The following is a 16,381-nucleotide window of genomic DNA, read 5'->3' on the forward strand; positions in this document are numbered from 1 at the left end:
AGTCAGTCAGCCAGTGAGAGAGAGGGAATGAGAAAGTCAGTCAGTCAGTGAGAGAGAGTGAGAGAGTTAATCAGTCAGTCAGTCAGTCTGTGAGAGTGAAAGTCAGTCAGTCAGTGAGAGAGAGAGAAATTCAGTCAGTCAGTCATTGAGAGAGAGAGAGAGAGAGTCAGTCAGTCAGTCAGAGAGTCAGTGAGAGTCAGCCAGTCAGTCAGAGAGAGAGTGAGAGTGTCAGTCAGTGAGCGAGAGATCGAGAGAGTCAGTCAGTTAGTCAGTCAGTGAGAGAGAGAGTGAGAGAGTCAGTCAGTCAATCAGTGAGAGAGTGAATGAGAGAGTCGGTCAGTCAGTTAGTGAGACAGAGGGAGTGAGAGAGTCAGTCAGTCAGTGTGAGATTCAGTCAGTCAGTGAGTCAGACAGTCAGTGAGAGAGTAAGTTGGTGAGTCAGTCAGTGAGATAGTTAGTCAGTCAGACAGAGAGAGAGAGTTAACGAGTCAGTTAGTCAGAGAAGTAGTGAGAGAGTTGGTTAGTCATTTAATCAATCAGTCAGTCAGTGAGAGAGAGGGAGTGATAGAATCAGTCAGTCAGGGAGAGAGTCTCTCAGTCAGTCAGGGAGAGAGAGCGTGAGAGAGTTAGTCAGTCAGTCAGTGAGAGAGTGAGAGAGTAGGTCATTGAGTGAGTCAGAGAGAGCCAGTCAGTCTGTGAGACAGAGTGAGAGAGTCAGTCAGTGAGAGAGAGTCAGTCAGTGAGAGAGAGAGAATGAGAGAGTGAGTCAGTGAGAGAGAGTCAGAGAGTCAGTCAGTGAGAGAGAAAGTCAGTCAGTCAGTCAGTCGGTGAGAGAGTCAGTTGGTTAGTGAGAGAGCGAGTGAGAGAGTCAGTCAGTCAGTCAGAGAATGAGTGAGAGAGTCAGTCAGTCAGTCAGTGAGAGAGACAGAGAGTCGATCAGTCAGTTAGTCAGCCAGTCAGTCAGCCAGTGAGAGAAAGTCAGTCAGTCAGTGAGAGAGAGTGAGAGAGTTAATCAGTCAGTCAGTCAGTCTGTGAGAGTGAGAGTCCGTCAGTCGGTGAGCGAGAGAGTGAGAGAGTCAGTGAGTCAGTGAGAGTCAGTCAGCAAGTCAGTCAGTGAGAGAGAGAGAGAGAGAGAAATTCAGTCAGTCAGTCATTGAGAGAGAGAGAGAGAGAGAGAGTCAGTCAGTCAGTCAGAGAGTCAGTGAGAGTCAGCCAGTCAGTCAGAGAGAGAGTGAGAGTGTCAGTCAGTGAGAGAGAGATCAGGAGAGTCAGTCAGTTAGTCAGTCAGTGAGAGAGAGAGTGAGAGAGTCAGTCAGTCAATCAGTGAGAGAGTGAGTGAGAGAGTCGGTCAGTCAGTTAGTGAGACAGAGGGAGTGAGAGAGTCAGTCAGTCAGTGAGTCAGACAGTCAGTGAGAGAGTAAGTTGGTGAGTCAGTCAGTGAGATAGTTAGTCAGTCAGACAGAGAGAGAGAGTTAACGAGTCAGTTAGTCAGAGAAGTAGTGAGAGAGTTGGTTAGTCATTTAATCAATCAGTCAGTCAGTGAGAGAGAGGGAGTGATAGAATCTGTCAGTCAGTGAGAGAGTCAGTCAGTCAGTCAGAGAGTCAGTCAGAGATTGAGAGAGTGAGATAGTCAGTCAGTGGGATAGGGAGTGAGAGAGTCAGTCAGTCAGTCACTCAGTGAGAGAGTAGTCAGTCAGTCAGTCAGTCAGTCAGTGAGAGAGTGAGTGATAGAGTTGGTCAGTCATTTAGTCAGTCAGTCAGTTAGTGAGACAGAGGGAGTGAGAGAGTCAGTCAGTAAGTGTGAAAATCAGTCAGTCAGTGAGTCAGTCAGTCAGTGAGAGAGTAAGGTGGTGAGTCAGTCAGTGAGATAGTCAGTCAGTCAGACAGAGAGAGAGAGTTAATGAGTCAGTTAGTCAGAGAGGTAGTGAGAGAGTTGGTTAGTCATTTAGTCAGTCAGTCAGTCAGTGAGTGAGAGGGAGTGAGAGAATCAGTCAGTCAGTGAGAGAGTCAGTCAGTCAGTGAGAGAGTCAGTCAGTCAGAGATTGAGAGAGTCAGTCAGTGAGATAGAGAGTGAGAGAGTCAGTCAGTCAGTCAGTGAGAGAGTAGTCAGTCAGTCAGTGAGAGAGTCAGTCAGTGAGAGGGAGAGAGTTAGTCAGTGAGAGAGTGAGCCAGTCAGTGAGAGAGATTGTCAGAGAGTCAGTCAGTGTGAGAGAGAGAGAGAGAGAGAGTCAGACAGTCAGTCAGGGAGCGAGTCACTCAGTCAGTCAGGGAGAGAGCGAGTGAAAGAGTTAATCAGTAAGTCAGTGAGAGAGAGAGTGAGAGTCAGTCATTGAGTCAGTCAGTCAGAGAGAGTCAGTAAGTCTGTGAGACAGAGTGAGAGAGTCAGTCAGTGAGAGAGAGAGACAGTCAGTCAGTGCGAGTGAATGAGAGAGCCAGTCAGTGAGAGAAAGTCAGACAGTCAGTCGGTGAGAGAGTCGGTCAGTTAGTGAGAGAGCGAGTGAGAAAGTCAGTCAGTCAGTCAGTGAGAGAGTCAGTCAGTCAGTTATTCAGCAGAGAGTCAGTGAGAGAGTGAGCGACTGAGTCAGTCAGTGAGAGAGAGATTGCGAGAGTCAGTCAGTCAGTGAAAGAGTCAGTCAGTCAGTCGGTGAGAGGAAGAGTGTGAGAGAGTCAGTGAGTCAGTGAGAGAGTCAGACAGTCAGTCAGTGAGAGGGTCAGTCAGTGAGAGATTCATTCAGTCTGTCAGTTAAGAGAGAGAGTGAGAAGGTAAGTCAGTCAGAGAGCCAGTGAGAGTCAGTCAGTAAGAGAGAGTGTGAGAGTCAGTCAGTCAGTCAAAGAAAGAGTGAGAGAGTCAGTCAGTCAGTCAGTGAGAGAGTCAGAGAGCTGATCAGTCAGTTAGTCAGTCAGTCACGTAGTGAGACAGAGGGAGTGAGAGAGTCAGTCAGTCAATAAGAGATTCCGTCAGTCAGCGAGTCAGTGAGTCAGTGAGAGAGTCAGTTGGTTAGTCAGTCAGTGAGATAGTCAGTCAGTCAGACAGAGAGAGAGAGTTAACGAGTCAGTTAGTCAGTGAGTTAGTGAGAGAGTTGGTTAGTCATTTAGTAAGTTAGTCAGTCAGTGAGAGAGAGGGAGTGAGAGAATCATTCAGTCAGTGAGAGAGTCAGTCAGTGAGTCAGTCAGTCAGTGAGAGAATCAGTCAGTCAGTGAGAGAGTCAGTCAGTCAGAGATTGAGAGAGTCAGTCAGTCAGTCAGTGAGAGAGTAAGTTAATCAGTCAGTCACTGAGAGGGAGAGAGTTAGTCAGTGAGAGAGCGAGCCAGTCAGTGAGAGAGATTTTTAGAGAGTCAGTCAGTGATAGAGGGAGAGAGAGAGAGAGACTCAGACAGTCAGTCAGTGAGAGAGAGAGAGAGAGAGAGAGAGAGAGAAAGAGTGAGAAAGTCAGTCAGTCAGTGTGAGAGAGAGATAGAGAGAGAGAGAGAGAGAGAGAGAGAGAGAGAGAGAGAGAGAGAGAGAGAGAGAAGTCAGGCAGTCAGTCAGAGAGTCAGTGAGCGTCAGTCAGTCAGTCAGAGAGAGAGTGAGAGTGTCAGTCAGTGAAAGAGATATTGATAGAGTCAGTCAGTTAGTCAGTCAGTGAGTGAGAGAGTGAGAGAGTCAGTCAGGCAGTCAGTGAGAGAGTGAGTGAGAGAGTCAGTCAGTCATTTAGTCAGTCAGTCAGTTAGTGAGAGAGAGGGAGTGAGAGAGTCAGTCAGTCAGTGTGATATTCAGTCAGTCAGTGAGAGAGTCAGTTGGTGGGTCAGTAATGATATAGTCAGTCAGAGAGAGAGAGAGAGAGTTAACGAGTCAGTCAGTCAGAGAGTAGTGAGAGAGTTGGTTAGTCATTTAGTCAGTCAGTCAGTCAGTGAGAGAGAGAGGGAGTGAGAGATTCAGTCAGTCAGTGAGAGAGTCGGTCAGTCAGACAGAGAGTCAGTCAGTCAGTGAGAGAGTCAGTCTGTCAGAGATTGAGAGAGTGAGATAGTCAGCCAATGAGATAGAGAGTGAGAGCGTCAGTCAGTCAGTCAGTCAGTGAGAGAGTAGTCAATCAGTCAGTTAGTCAGTCAGTGAGACAGAGTGAGAGAGTTAGTCAGTGAGAGGGAGAGAATTAGTCAGTGAGAGAGCAAGCCAGTCAGTGAGAGAGATTGTCAGAGAGTCAGCCAGTGAGAGAGAGAGAGAGGGAGAGATTTAGTCAGTCAGTCAGTGAGAGAGTAGGTCTTTGAGTGAGTCAGAGAGAGCCAGTCAGTCTGTGAGACAGAGTGAGAGAGTCAGTCAGTGAGAGAGAGTCAGTCAGTGAGAGAGAGAGAATGAGAGAGTGAGTCAGTGAGAGAGAGTCAGAGAGTCAGTGAGAGAGAAAGTCAGTCAGTCAGTCAGTCGGTGAGAGAGTCAGTTGGTTAGTGAGAGAGCGAGTAAGAGAGTCAGTCAGTCAGTCAGAGAATGAGTGAGAGAGTCAGTCAGTCAGTCAGTGAGAGAGACAGAGAGTCGATCAGTCAGTTAGTCAGCCAGTCAGTCAGCCAGTGAGAGAGAGGGAATGAGAAAGTCAGTCAGTCAGTGAGAGAGAGTGAGAGAGTTAATCAGTCAGTCAGTCAGTCTGTGAGAGTGAAAGTCAGTCAGTCAGTGAGAGAGAGAGAAATTCAGTCAGTCAGTCATTGAGAGAGAGAGAGAGAGAGAGTCAGTCAGTCAGTCAGAGAGTCAGTGAGAGTCAGCCAGTCAGTCAGAGAGAGAGTGAGAGTGTCAGTCAGTGAGCGAGAGATCGAGAGAGTCAGTCAGTTAGTCAGTCAGTGAGAGAGAGAGTGAGAGAGTCAGTCAGTCAATCAGTGAGAGAGTGAATGAGAGAGTCGGTCAGTCAGTTAGTGAGACAGAGGGAGTGAGAGAGTCAGTCAGTCAGTGTGAGATTCAGTCAGTCAGTGAGTCAGACAGTCAGTGAGAGAGTAAGTTGGTGAGTCAGTCAGTGAGATAGTTAGTCAGTCAGACAGAGAGAGAGAGTTAACGAGTCAGTTAGTCAGAGAAGTAGTGAGAGAGTTGGTTAGTCATTTAATCAATCAGTCAGTCAGTGAGAGAGAGGGAGTGATAGAATCAGTCAGTCAGGGAGAGAGTCTCTCAGTCAGTCAGGGAGAGAGAGCGTGAGAGAGTTAGTCAGTCAGTCAGTGAGAGAGTGAGAGAGTAGGTCATTGAGTGAGTCAGAGAGAGCCAGTCAGTCTGTGAGACAGAGTGAGAGAGTCAGTCAGTGAGAGAGAGTCAGTCAGTGAGAGAGAGAGAATGAGAGAGTGAGTCAGTGAGAGAGAGTCAGAGAGTCAGTCAGTGAGAGAGAAAGTCAGTCAGTCAGTCAGTCGGTGAGAGAGTCAGTTGGTTAGTGAGAGAGCGAGTGAGAGAGTCAGTCAGTCAGTCAGAGAATGAGTGAGAGAGTCAGTCAGTCAGTCAGTGAGAGAGACAGAGAGTCGATCAGTCAGTTAGTCAGCCAGTCAGTCAGCCAGTGAGAGAAAGTCAGTCAGTCAGTGAGAGAGAGTGAGAGAGTTAATCAGTCAGTCAGTCAGTCTGTGAGAGTGAGAGTCCGTCAGTCGGTGAGCGAGAGAGTGAGAGAGTCAGTGAGTCAGTGAGAGTCAGTCAGCAAGTCAGTCAGTGAGAGAGAGAGAGAGAGAAATTCAGTCAGTCAGTCATTGAGAGAGAGAGAGAGAGTCAGTCAGTCAGTCAGAGAGTCAGTGAGAGTCAGCCAGTCAGTCAGAGAGAGAGTGAGAGTGTCAGTCAGTGAGAGAGAGATCAGGAGAGTCAGTCAGTTAGTCAGTCAGTGAGAGAGAGAGTGAGAGAGTCAGTCAGTCAATCAGTGAGAGAGTGAGTGAGAGAGTCGGTCAGTCAGTTAGTGAGACAGAGGGAGTGAGAGAGTCAGTCAGTCAGTGAGTCAGACAGTCAGTGAGAGAGTAAGTTGGTGAGTCAGTCAGTGAGATAGTTAGTCAGTCAGACAGAGAGAGAGAGTTAACGAGTCAGTTAGTCAGAGAAGTAGTGAGAGAGTTGGTTAGTCATTTAATCAATCAGTCAGTCAGTGAGAGAGAGGGAGTGATAGAATCTGTCAGTCAGTGAGAGAGTCAGTCAGTCAGTCAGAGAGTCAGTCAGAGATTGAGAGAGTGAGATAGTCAGTCAGTGGGATAGGGAGTGAGAGAGTCAGTCAGTCAGTCACTCAGTGAGAGAGTAGTCAGTCAGTCAGTCAGTCAGTCAGTGAGAGAGTGAGTGATAGAGTTGGTCAGTCATTTAGTCAGTCAGTCAGTTAGTGAGACAGAGGGAGTGAGAGAGTCAGTCAGTAAGTGTGAAAATCAGTCAGTCAGTCAGTCGGTGAGAGAGTCAGTTGGTTAGTGAGAGAGCGAGTAAGAGAGTCAGTCAGTCAGTCAGAGAATGAGTGAGAGAGTCAGTCAGTCAGTCAGTGAGAGAGACAGAGAGTCGATCAGTCAGTTAGTCAGCCAGTCAGTCAGCCAGTGAGAGAGAGGGAATGAGAAAGTCAGTCAGTCAGTGAGAGAGAGTGAGAGAGTTAATCAGTCAGTCAGTCAGTCTGTGAGAGTGAAAGTCAGTCAGTCAGTGAGAGAGAGAGAAATTCAGTCAGTCAGTCATTGAGAGAGAGAGAGAGAGAGAGTCAGTCAGTCAGTCAGAGAGTCAGTGAGAGTCAGCCAGTCAGTCAGAGAGAGAGTGAGAGTGTCAGTCAGTGAGCGAGAGATCGAGAGAGTCAGTCAGTTAGTCAGTCAGTGAGAGAGAGAGTGAGAGAGTCAGTCAGTCAATCAGTGAGAGAGTGAATGAGAGAGTCGGTCAGTCAGTTAGTGAGACAGAGGGAGTGAGAGAGTCAGTCAGTCAGTGTGAGATTCAGTCAGTCAGTGAGTCAGACAGTCAGTGAGAGGCTAAGTTGGTGAGTCAGTCAGTGAGATAGTTAGTCAGTCAGACAGAGAGAGAGAGTTAACGAGTCAGTTAGTCAGAGAAGTAGTGAGAGAGTTGGTTAGTCATTTAATCAATCAGTCAGTCAGTGAGAGAGAGGGAGTGATAGAATCAGTCAGTCAGGGAGAGAGTCTCTCAGTCAGTCAGGGAGAGAGAGCGTGAGAGAGTTAGTCAGTCAGTCAGTGAGAGAGTGAGAGAGTAGGTCATTGAGTGAGTCAGAGAGAGCCAGTCAGTCTGTGAGACAGAGTGAGAGAGTCAGTCAGTGAGAGAGAGTCAGTCAGTGAGAGAGAGAGAATGAGAGAGTGAGTCAGTGAGAGAGAGTCAGAGAGTCAGTCAGTGAGAGAGAAAGTCAGTCAGTCAGTCAGTCGGTGAGAGAGTCAGTTGGTTAGTGAGAGAGCGAGTGAGAGAGTCAGTCAGTCAGTCAGAGAATGAGTGAGAGAGTCAGTCAGTCAGTCAGTGAGAGAGACAGAGAGTCGATCAGTCAGTTAGTCAGCCAGTCAGTCAGCCAGTGAGAGAAAGTCAGTCAGTCAGTGAGAGAGAGTGAGAGAGTTAATCAGTCAGTCAGTCAGTCTGTGAGAGTGAGAGTCCGTCAGTCGGTGAGCGAGAGAGTGAGAGAGTCAGTGAGTCAGTGAGAGTCAGTCAGCAAGTCAGTCAGTGAGAGAGAGAGAGAGAGAAATTCAGTCAGTCAGTCATTGAGAGAGAGAGAGAGAGAGAGAGTCAGTCAGTCAGTCAGAGAGTCAGTGAGAGTCAGCCAGTCAGTCAGAGAGAGAGTGAGAGTGTCAGTCAGTGAGAGAGAGATCAGGAGAGTCAGTCAGTTAGTCAGTCAGTGAGAGAGAGAGTGAGAGAGTCAGTCAGTCAATCAGTGAGAGAGTGAGTGAGAGAGTCGGTCAGTCAGTTAGTGAGACAGAGGGAGTGAGAGAGTCAGTCAGTCAGTGAGTCAGACAGTCAGTGAGGGAGTAAGTTGGTGAGTCAGTCAGTGAGATAGTTAGTCAGTCAGACAGAGAGAGAGAGTTAACGAGTCAGTTAGTCAGAGAAGTAGTGAGAGAGTTGGTTAGTCATTTAATCAATCAGTCAGTCAGTGAGAGAGAGGGAGTGATAGAATCTGTCAGTCAGTGAGAGAGTCAGTCAGTCAGTCAGAGAGTCAGTCAGAGATTGAGAGAGTGAGATAGTCAGTCAGTGGGATAGGGAGTGAGAGAGTCAGTCAGTCAGTCACTCAGTGAGAGAGTAGTCAGTCAGTCAGTCAGTCAGTCAGTGAGAGAGTGAGTGATAGAGTTGGTCAGTCATTTAGTCAGTCAGTCAGTTAGTGAGACAGAGGGAGTGAGAGAGTCAGTCAGTAAGTGTGAAAATCAGTCAGTCAGTGAGTCAGTCAGTCAGTGAGAGAGTAAGGTGGTGAGTCAGTCAGTGAGATAGTCAGTCAGTCAGACAGAGAGAGAGAGTTAATGAGTCAGTTAGTCAGAGAGGTAGTGAGAGAGTTGGTTAGTCATTTAGTCAGTCAGTCAGTCAGTGAGTGAGAGGGAGTGAGAGAATCAGTCAGTCAGTGAGAGAGTCAGTCAGTCAGTGAGAGAGTCAGTCAGTCAGAGATTGAGAGAGTGAGATAGTCAGTCAGTGAGATAGAGAGTGAGAGAGTCAGTCAGTCAGTCAGTGAGAGAGTAGTCAGTCAGTCAGTTAGTCAGTCAGTGAGACAGAGTGAGAGAGTCAGTCAGTGAGAGGGAGAGAGTTAGTCAGTGAGAGAGTGAGCCAGTCAGTGAGAGAGATTGTCAGAGAGTCAGTCAGTGAGAGAGAGAGAGAGAGAGAGAGAGTCAGACAGTCAGTCAGGGAGCGAGTCACTCAGTCAGTCAGGGAGAGAGCGAGTGAAAGAGTTAATCAGTAAATCAGTGAGAGAGAGAGTGAGAGTCAGTCATTGAGTCAGTCAGTCAGAGAGAGTCAGTAAGTCTGTGAGACAGAGTGAGAGAGCCAGTCAGTGAGAGAGAGAGAGAGTCAGTCAGTGCGAGTGAATGAGAGAGCCAGTCAGTGAGAGAAAGTCAGACAGTCAGTCGGTGAGAGAGTCGGTCAGTTAGTGAGAGAGCGAGTGAGAAAGTCAGTCAGTCAGTCAGTGAGAGAGTCAGTCAGTCAGTTATTCAGCAGAGAGTCAGTGAGAGAGTGAGCGACTGAGTCAGTCAGTGAGAGAGAGATTGCGAGAGTCAGTCAGTCAGTGAGAGAGTCAGTCAGTCAGAGATTGAGAGAGTGAGATAGTCAGTCAGTGAGATAGAGAGTGAGAGAGTCAGTCAGTCAGTCAGTTAGTCAGTCAGTGAGACAGAGTGAGAGAGTCAGTCAGTGAGAGGGAGAGAGTTAGTCAGTGAGAGAGTGAGCCAGTCAGTGAGAGAGATTGTCAGAGAGTCAGTCAGTGAGAGAGAGAGAGAGAGAGAGAGTCAGACAGTCAGTCAGGGAGCGAGTCACTCAGTCAGTCAGGGAGAGAGCGAGTGAAAGAGTTAATCAGAAAATCAGTGAGAGAGAGAGTGAGAGTCAGTCATTGAGTCAGTCAGTCAGAGAGAGTCAGTAAGTCTGTGAGACAGAGTGAGAGAGTCAGTCAGTGAGAGAGAGAGAGAGTCAGTCAGTGCGAGTGAATGAGAGAGCCAGTCAGTGAGAGAAAGTCAGACAGTCAGTCGGTGAGAGAGTCGGTCAGTTAGTGAGAGAGCGAGTGAGAAAGTCAGTCAGTCAGTCAGTGAGAGAGTCAGTCAGTCAGTTATTCAGCAGAGAGTCAGTGAGAGAGTGAGCGACTGAGTCAGTCAGTGAGAGAGAGATTGCGAGAGTCAGTCAGTCAGTGAAAGAGTCAGTCAGTCAGTCGGTGAGAGGAAGAGTGTGAGAGAGTCAGTGAGTCAGTGAGAGAGTCAGACAGTCAGTCAGTGAGAGGGTCAGTCAGTGAGAGATTCATTCAGTCTGTCAGTTAAGAGAGAGAGTGAGAAGGTAAGTCAGTCAGAGAGTCAGTGAGAGTCAGTCAGTAAGAGAGAGTGTGAGAGTCAGTCAGTCAGTCAGAGAAAGAGTGAGAGAGTCAGTCAGTCAGTCAGTGAGAGAGTCAGAGAGCCGATCAGTCAGTTAGTCAGTCAGTCACGTAGTGAGACAGAGGGAGTGAGAGAGTCAGTCAGTCAGTGTGATATTCAGTCAGTCAGTGAGAGAGTCAGTTGGTGGGTCAGTAATGAGATAGTCAGTCAGAGAGAGAGAGAGAGTTAACGAGTCAGTCAGTCAGAGAGTAGTGAGAGAGTTGGTTAGTCATTTAGTCAGTCAGTCAGTCAGTGAGAGAGAGAGGGAGTGAGAGATTCAGTCAGTCAGTGAGAGAGTCGGTCAGTCAGACAGAGAGTCAGTCAGTCAGTGAGAGAGTCAGTCAGTCAGAGATTGAGAGAGTGAGATAGTCAGCCAATGAGATAGAGAGTGAGAGCGTCAGTCAGTCAGTCAGTCAGTGAGAGAGTAGTCAATCAGTCAGTTAGTCAGTCAGTGAGACAGAGTGAGAGAGTTAGTCAGTGAGAGGGAGAGAATTAGTCAGTGAGAGAGCGAGCTAGTCAGTGAGAGAGATTGTCACAGAGTCAGTCAGTGAGAGAGAGAGAGAGAGAGAGAGTCAGACAGTCAGTCAGGGAGAGAGTCTCTCAGTCAGTCACGGAGAGAGAGCGTGAGAGATTTAGTCAGTCAGTCAGTGAGAGAGTGAGAGAGTAGGTCTTTGAGTGAGTCAGAGAGAGCCAGTCAGTCTGTGAGACAGAGTGAGAGAGTCAGTCAGTGAGGGAGAGTCAGTCAGTGAGAGAGAGAGAATGAGAGAGTGAGTCAGTGAGAGAGAGTCAGAGAGTCAGTCAGTGAGAGAGAAAGTCAGTCAGTCAGTCGGTGAGAGAGTCAGTTGGTTAGTGAGAGAGCGAGTGAGAGAGTCAGTCAGTCAGTCAGAGAATGAGTGAGAGAGTCAGTCAGTCAGTCAGTGAGAGAGACAGAGAGTCGATCAGTCAGTTAGTCAGCCAGTCAGTCAGCCAGTGAGAGAGAGGGAGTGAGAAAGTCAGTCAGTCAGTGAGAGAGAGTGAGAGAGAGAGTTAATCAGTCAGTCAGTCAGTCTGTGAGAGTGAGAGTCAGTCAGTTGGTGAGCGAGAGAGTGAGAGAGTCAGTGAGTCAGTGAGAGTCAGTCAGCAAGTCAGTCAGTGAGAGAGAGAGAGAGAAATTCAGTCAGTCAGTCATTGAGAGAGAGAGAGAGAGAGAGAGAGTCAGTCAGTCAGTCAGAGAGTCAGTGAGAGTCAGCCAGTCAGTCAGAGAGAGAGTGAGAGTGTCAGTCAGTGAGAGAGAGATCGAGAGAGTCATTCAGTTAGTCAGTCAGTGAGAGAGAGAGTGAGAGAGTCAGTCAGTCAATCAGTGAGAGAGTGAGTGAGAGAGTCGGTCAGTCAGTTAGTGAGACAGAGGGAGTGAGAGAGTCAGTCAGTCAGTGTGAGATTCAGTCAGTCAGTGAGTCAGACAGTCAGTGAGAGAGTAAGTTGGTGAGTCAGTCAGTGAGATAGTTAGTCAGTCAGACAGAGAGAGAGAGTTAACGAGTCAGTTAGTCAGAGAAGTAGTGAGAGAGTTGGTTAGTCATTTAATCAATCAGTCAGTCAGTGAGAGAGAGGGAGTGATAGAAGCAGTCAGTCAGTGAGAGAGTCAGTCAGTGAGTCAGTCAGTCAGTCAGAGAGTCAGTCAGAGATTGAGAGAGTGAGATAGTCAGTCAGTGGGATAGGGAGTGAGAGAGTCAGTCAGTCAGTCAGTCAGTGAGAGAGTAGTCAGTCAGTCAGTCAGTCAGTCAGTGAGAGAGTGAGTGATAGAGTTGGTCAGTCATTTAGTCAGTCAGTCAGTTAGTGAGACAGAGGGAGTGAGAGAGTCAGTCAGTAAGTGTGAAAATCAAGTCAGTCAGTGAGTCAGTCAGTCAGTGAGAGAGTAAGGTGGTGAGTCAGTCAGTGAGATAGTCAGTCAGTCAGACAGAGAGAGAGAGTTAATGAGTCAGTTAGTCAGAGAGGTAGTGAGAGAGTTGGTTAGTCATTTAGTCAGTCAGTCAGTCAGTCAGTGAGAGGGAGTGAGAGAATCAGTCAGTCATTGAGAGAGTCAGTCAGTCAGTGAGAGAGTCAGTCAGTCAGAGATTGAGAGAGTGAGATAGTCAGTCAGTGAGATAGAGAGGGAGAGAGTCAGTCAGTCAGTCAGTGAGAGAGTAGTCAGTCAGTCAGTCAGTTAGTCAGTCAGTGAGACAGAGTGAGAGAGTCAGTCAGTGAGAGGGAGAGAGTTAGTCAGTGAGAGAGTGAGCCAGTCAGTGAGAGAGATTGTCAGAGAGTCAGTCAGTGAGAGAGAGAGAGAGAGTCAGACAGTCAGTCAGGGAGCGAGTCACTCAGTCAGTCAGGGAGCGAGCGAGTGAAAGAGTTAATCAGTAAATCAGTGAGAGAGAGAGTGAGAGTCAGTCATTGAGTCAGTCAGTCAGAGAGAGTCAGTAAGTCTGTGAGACAGAGTGAGAGAGTCAGTCAGTGAGAGAGAGAGAGTCAGTCAGTGCGAGTGAATGAGAGAGCCAGTCAGTGAGAGAAAGTCAGACAGTCAGTCGGTGAGAGAGTCGGTCAGTTAGTGAGAGAGCGAGTGAGAAAGTCAGTCAGTAAGTCAGTGAGAGAGTCAGTCAGTCAGTTATTCAGCAGAGAGTCAGTGAGAGAGTGAGCGACTGAGTCAGTCAGTGAGAGAGAGATTGCGAGAGTCAGTCAGTCAGTGAAAGAGTCAGTCAGTCAGTCGGTGAGAGGAAGAGTGTGAGAGAGTCAGTGAGTCAGTGAAAGAGTCAGACAGTCAGTCAGTGAGAGGGTCAGTCAGTGAGAGATTCATTCAGTCTGTCAGTTAAGAGAGAGAGTGAGAAGGTAAGTCAGTCAGAGAGTCAGTGAGAGTCAGTCAGTAAGAGAGAGTGTGAGAGTCAGTCAGTCAGTCAGAGAAAGAGTGAGAGAGTCAGTCAGTCAGTCAGTGAGAGAGTCAGAGAGCCGATCAGTCAGTTAGTCAGTCAGTCACGTAGTGAGACAGAGGGAGTGAGAGAGTCAGTCAGTCAGTGTGATATTCAGTCAGTCAGTGAGAGAGTCAGTTGGTGGGTCAGTAATGAGATAGTCAGTCAGAGAGAGAGAGAGAGTTAACGAGTCAGTCAGTCAGAGTGTAGTGAGAGAGTTGGTTAGTCATTTAGTCAGTCAGTCAGTCAGTGAGAGAGAGAGGGAGTGAGAGATTCAGTCAGTCAGTGAGAGAGTCGGTCAGTCAGACAGAGAGTCAGTCAGTCAGTGAGAGAGTCAGTCAGTCAGAGATTGAGAGAGTGAGATAGTCAGCCAATGAGATAGAGAGTGAGAGCGTCAGTCAGTCAGTCAGTCAGTGAGAGAGTAGTCAATCAGTCAGTTAGTCAGTCAGTGAGACAGAGTGAGAGAGTTAGTCAGTGAGAGGGAGAGAATTAGTCAGTGAGAGAGCGAGCCAGTCAGTGAGAGAGATTGTCACAGAGTCAGTCAGTGAAAGAGAGAGAGAGAGAGAGAGTCAGACAGTCAGTCAGGGAGAGAGTCTCTCAGTCAGTCACGGAGAGAGAGCGTGAGAGATTTAGTCAGTCAGTCAGTGAGAGAGTGAGAGAGTAGGTCTTTGAGTGAGTCAGAGAGAGCCAGTCAGTCTGTGAGACAGAGTGAGAGAGTCAGTCAGTGAGGGAGAGTCAGTCAGTGAGAGAGAGAGAATGAGAGAGTGAGTCAGTGAGAGAGAGTCAGAGAGTCAGTCAGTGAGAGAGAAAGTCAGTCAGTCAGTCGGTGAGAGAGTCAGTTGGTTAGTGAGAGAGCGAGTGAGAGAGTCAGTCAGTCAGTCAGAGAATGAGTGAGAGAGTCAGTCAGTCAGTCAGTGAGAGAGACAGAGAGTCGATCAGTCAGTTAGTCAGCCAGTCAGTCAGCCAGTGAGAGAGAGGGAGTGAGAAAGTCAGTCAGTCAGTGAGAGAGAGTGAGAGAGAGAGTTAATCAGTCAGTCAGTCAGTCTGTGAGAGTGAGAGTCAGTCAGTTGGTGAGCGAGAGAGTGAGAGAGTCAGTGAGTCAGTGAGAGTCAGTCAGCAAGTCAGTCAGTGAGAGAGAGAGAGAGAAATTCAGTCAGTCAGTCATTGAGAGAGAGAGAGAGAGAGAGAGAATCAGTCAGTCAGTCAGAGAGTCAGTGAGAGTCAGCCAGTCAGTCAGAGAGAGAGTGAGAGTGTCAGTCAGTGAGAGAGAGATCGAGAGAGTCATTCAGTTAGTCAGTCAGTGAGAGAGAGAGTGAGAGAGTCAGTCAGTCAATCAGTGAGAGAGTGAGTGAGAGAGTCGGTCAGTCAGTTAGTGAGACAGAGGGAGTGAGAGAGTCAGTCAGTCAGTGTGAGATTCAGTCAGTCAGTGAGTCAGACAGTCAGTGAGAGAGTAAGTTGGTGAGTCAGTCAGTGAGATAGTCAGTCAGTCAGACAGAGAGAGAGAGTTAATGAGTCAGTTAGTCAGAGAAGTAGTGAGAGAGTTGGTTAGTCATTTAATCAATCAGTCAGTCAGTGAGAGAGAGGGAGTGATAGAATCAGTCAGTCAGTGAGAGAGTCAGTCAGTGAGTCAGTCAGTCAGTCAGAGAGTCAGTCAGAGATTGAGAGAGTGAGATAGTCAGTCAGTGGGATAGGGAGTGAGAGAGTCAGTCAGTCAGTCAGTCAGTGAGAGAGTAGTCGGTCAGTTAGTTAGTCAGTCAGTGAGACAGAGTGAGAGAGTCAGTCAGTGAGATGGAGAGAGTTAGTCAGTGAGAGAGCGAGCCAGTCAGTGAGAGAGATTGTCAGAGAGTCAGTCAGTGAGAGAGAGAGAGACAGAGAGTCAGACAGTCAGTCAGGGAGCGAGTCACTCAGTCAGTTAGTGAGAGAGAGAGTGAGGGTCAGTCATTTAGTCAGTCAGTCAGATAGAGTCAGTAAGTCTGTGAGGCAGAGAGAGAGAGTCAGTCAGTGAGAGAGAGAGTCAGTCAGTGAGAGAAAGTCAGACAGTCAGTCGGTGAGATAGTCAGTCAGAGAGTCAGACAGTCAGTCAGTGAGAGAGTCACTAGAGTCACTAAGTCAGTCAGGGAGAGAGAGAGTGAGAGAGTTAGTCAGTCAGTCAGTGAGAGAGAGAGTGAGAGAGTCAGTCATTGAGTCAGTCAGTCAGAGAGAGTCAGTCAGTCTGTGAGACAGAGTGAGAGAGTCAGTCAGTAAGAGAGAGAGAGTCATTCAGTGAGAGAGAATGAGAGAGTCAGTCAGTGAGAGAGTCAGTCAGTTAGTGAAAGAGTGAGTGAGAAAGTCAGACAGTCAGTCAGTCGGTGAGAGAGTCAGTCAGTTAGTGAAAGAGTGAGTGAGAAAGTCAGTCAGTGATAGAGTCAGTCAGTCAGGTATTCAGCAGAGAGTTAGTGAGAGTCAGTGAGTCAGTCAGTGAAAGAGAGATTGCGAGAGTCAGTCAGTCAGTCAGTCAGTCGGTGAGGGAGAGAGTGTGAGAGAGTCAGTGAGTCAGGGAGAGAGTCAGTCAGTAAGTCAGTGAGAGGGTCAGTCAGTGAGTCAGTCATGCAGTCAGTGAGAGAGTCAGTCATTCAGTGAGAGACTCAGTCAGTCAGTGAGAGAGAGAGTGAGAGAGTCAGGCAGTCAGTCAGTGAGAGAGTCAGTTAGTCAGTCAGAGAGTCAGTGAGAGTCAGTCAGTCAGTCAATGAAAGAGTGAGAGAGTCAGTCAGTCAGTGAGAGTGGTTGAGGGAGTCAGTCTGTCAGTCAGTGAGAGAGAGAGATTGAGAGAGTCAGTCAGTCAGTCAGTCAGTCTGTCAGTAAGAGAGGCAGTCAATCAGTCAGTTAGTGAGAGAGTCAGTCAGTTAGTCAGTGAGAGAAAGAGTGCGTCAGTCAGTCATAGAGAGAGAGAGTGAGAGAGTCAGTCAGTCAGGCAGTCAGTGAGAGAGAGTGAGTCAGTCAGTCAATTAGTCAGTTAGTCAGTGAGTGAGAGAGTCAGTCAGTGAGTCAGCCAGTCAGTGAGATAGTCATTCAGTCAGTCAGTCAGTGAGAGAGGCAGTCAGTCAGTGAGTCAGACAGTCAGTGAGAGAGTCAGTCAGTCAGTTAGTGAGAGATTCAGTTATTCAGTGAGTCAGTCAGCAAGGGAGTCAGTCAACAGTCAGAGAGAGAGAGTAAGAGAGTCCATCAGTCAGTCAGACAGTTAGTGAGAGAGTCAGGCAGTCAGTGAGAGAGTGAGAGAGACAGTGAGAGAGATTGAGAGAGTGAGTGAGTCATTAAGTCAGTCAATCAGTCAGTTAGTCAGTCAGTGAGAGAGAGCGAGAGAGTCAGTCAGTGAGAGAGAAAGAGTGTCAGTTAGTGAGAGAGAGCGAGAGAATCAGTCAGTGAGCGAGAGAGGTAGTCAGTGAGAGTGAGAGAGAGAGTCAGTCAGTGACAGAGAGAGAGTCAGTCAGTGAAAGAGAGAGTCAGACAGTCAGTCAGTCAGTGAGAGAGTCAGTCAG

The sequence above is a fragment of the Lissotriton helveticus genome, chromosome 4_1, assembly GCF_964261635.1.
Source record: "Lissotriton helveticus chromosome 4_1, aLisHel1.1, whole genome shotgun sequence".
Taxonomy (NCBI): Eukaryota; Metazoa; Chordata; class Amphibia; order Caudata; family Salamandridae; genus Lissotriton; species Lissotriton helveticus.